We start from the raw sequence: 3,119 nt of genomic DNA, 5'->3' as shown, positions 1-3,119 counted from the left end.
AACATGCATTAATGGGACATCAATCATTAGTCAGCAATTAGTCAGCTAATAATCATGACCAATATATTTTATGTAGAATGTAGTCAATGTTATTTTGGTTAAGCATCTGTGTACAAAAGAAACTCTTATGTGAAGCTAAACAAGTATAGTGTATAAGTATATCAAGTGAAGTGAGAGGCAGTAGACTACCACAGTGTGTGGGTATCAGTGTTTGCTGTCCAAAGAAAAAGAAGTATCTCAACAAGTGGCAACTTGTCAGACAAACTGAAAGTGTTTGTTATTATTATCCACAGAGGTTCTAAATAAACACATCCGATCTAAAAAAATCTATTGTAAAAATACGTCTTAAAACTGAATAAAAAGTCAGTTTCTGGCAAACAACCACAATAGATAGATAGATATATTATTTATTTATCCCAAGAGAAATTCCAGAAATGCTGACGCAAACGGGATATGATGCCATTGACAGGCGACCAATGAAACTGCTTCACATTCTAATAAATCTATGGTGCAAAATTTAAAAAACTACATTAAAATAGTCCCCTTCTCAACCGACTTTGATTTCATCACCAAATATACTTACAGACCAATTGTTTATTATTGATTGTGTGATTGAATTGGGTGTTTTTTTGGGAAAGACTGCTATGTGTTGTTGCACTGATGAATTGAGCTGTCTGTGACCCAGTTGATCTAATGAACTTAGTGTCTCTTAGGTATGCCTGTTTTTCAGCATTTGTCTCACATTTAATGGTGGAAATGGGTCATTATCTTTATTCAGTACAATAATTCTGTAGGAGAGGTATGCGTTTCTGGAGAAATCCAATAACATGACAAAATACCTACCTAAATAGAGCTCGGTCAAAGCAAGGGCTGTATACAAACACTGTCAGTTCATATAGGCCAACAGAACGGACAGCGGACCATGAAGAGAATTTGATAAAAAGTGTGTTTAGATTCAACTAATCTCATTATCTGCATCACCTTTACAATTCCATTGAATGTTTGTACACACACAGCAATCATTGTGTGCGAGGCAGCTGTATTTGTGAGATTACTGGCTCATCAGGTTATAAGATTTCATCACCAGTTGATTATCGCTTTACTGACTGGACACTCCCACAAAACTTGGATGTATAAAAACAGCAATCAGTGGTGATATTTTACCGAAAGCACAGTTCATCATAAGAACACATTAACACATTAAGGTAAGAGAGATGATTTATTAAACGAGTTCAGTTACAATTAGACTACAATGGATAAATAGGCAAAGATACATTTAATATTAGTTGTTATAATGCCAGGATTTAAAAGTTTTTTTGGCAGTCTAGTTCGTCTAGTGACAGGTAACCTAATCAGTACTAATAATGGTTATTATTATTGTCTACCCACTAGAATTCTTCTTAATCAGAGTGAAAATGGTGGATTATGAAGTGAGCATATTCACTGGCAATCTGGCCTTTGCCTACACTTTTAACCATGTCTACATTAAGCTGGTGGGTACAGATGGGGAGAGCGAACGCAAAAAGGCTTTAGCCTTCATATATGGAAAAGTAAGTCTGAATCTCCTTCTCTAAATGTATAACATGCTTCCTTAACTTTGCCTATGTGAGATTATATGTTGGCACATTAAATACCAATTTAGAGAAGCTGATGTTAACCTTTACTAACTCAGACTCACATGCGTAGCAACAAGATATATGCAGTCTTGCAACTCATTTATAAAACTGACATTTTATGCAGTTTATTTTATCCACCCTTCTATAGTAAATAATTGTATGCTAATTATTGTGATGTTACAGCTCAGTTCTTGGTGATAAAATACTTAATCTTCATCTCATTATTCTCCAGGTGTCTACTTTTACTGTGTCCTGCCCTGCCTCCATCGGAAAGCTGGTTCTGATAGAGCTAGACAAACAGCCTTTCTTATTTTTCCCTCAAGATGATTGGTTCCCTGCCAAGGTGGAAGTGAAATCCTCCGAGGGAGACACCTACAACTTTCCTATCTACCGCTGGATCATGGACAGTGAGGTGCACCGCTTCAGAGAGGGAACAGGTTTGTGGAAATGTGCTTGTCTCAGAACCTGTAAGCAAGTTCTGAAAGCTTATATGGAGTATGTTCATGCTTGCAAATGGTATATATTATTGTTGTGGTTCTTTCTTTAAGCTCTGAGAGTCTTTGAAGACAAACATCATCTTGGCAGGTACAGTCGGGAGCTGGAACTGAAGCAGCGAGAGAAAGACTATCGGTGAGTGCTCAGAGTTTATACACAGTTCAGCTTAATGTTCCCCAAAACTAACATGCATAACATAACATAACCTCCCCATGTTTGATTGAATATGACTATGATATATGAAGATAAATTAACCACCGTTTCACACTGTTACAGCTAGGTTTATACTTTATATACTTTCATTTATATGTAGATGCAGATACACTGCCTCTAGACTGTCCAAAGTTCCTCACCACTCTGCTCTTCTCTGTTTTTCCCAGCTGGGATGTGTATGTAGAGGGAATACCTCACTGCATGAAGGCAGAAAACCCATGTTCTCTGCCTAGTGAGGTCCGCTTCTCCTTCACCAAGGAAATAGAGTTTGCCTTCACTGCAGTCAAAGGGTGAAATCTTTAAATTCAGATCAGTCAGATATCTAACTCTATCTTTGACTAGATCAATAATGCATATAATATCTATGATCTGCGAGATTCGTGTTGTTCAGGATGAGTGTGAAATATCTTAATCTTTTCGATATTCACTAATCTATACGTATAATCAATATAATAGGTCTTAGTCTTTGATACATTATCTGATACTTATCTGTTATGCTCAGTCTATTCTATCAAGCGTTACTATTTCTGATTTTATTTTCCAGGCGTGGGAATAGGAAGCTTTAACCTGAAAGGGCCTGGTTGATTGCAAGAAAGATTACTGAATCTTATTTTAATTGATTATATTCCTGAAAGCAGCTGTTTTGCTGGCATAATGGAGTGTCAGTGCAGTAATCAAGGTGTTAATGAACTGATAAGGACAGTTCGTGTGCAGTAGCTTTTAATGTTTACAACTGTAAGCAGTGTCTAGTCGATGTCTTTGAATATCCACACTGAAACCGAAGTGTGTGGTTAT

The 3,119-nt window shown here is 36.7% G+C and overlaps 1 pseudogene; it reads left to right on the top strand.

The window, feature by feature from the left end:
* Positions 1-1,415: 1,415 nt before the first annotated feature.
* Positions 1,416-3,119, top strand: part of LOC118326711 — a 12,400-nt pseudogene continuing 10,696 nt past the window's right edge.

The sequence above is a fragment of the Morone saxatilis genome, unplaced genomic scaffold (assembly GCF_004916995.1).
Source record: "Morone saxatilis isolate NCDOM2014 unplaced genomic scaffold, NCSU_SB_2.0 Contig17, whole genome shotgun sequence".
Lineage (NCBI taxonomy): Eukaryota > Metazoa > Chordata > Actinopteri > Moronidae > Morone > Morone saxatilis.
The sequence above is the reverse complement of the archived record's forward strand: the minus strand, read 5'-3'. Positions and strand labels throughout refer to the sequence as shown.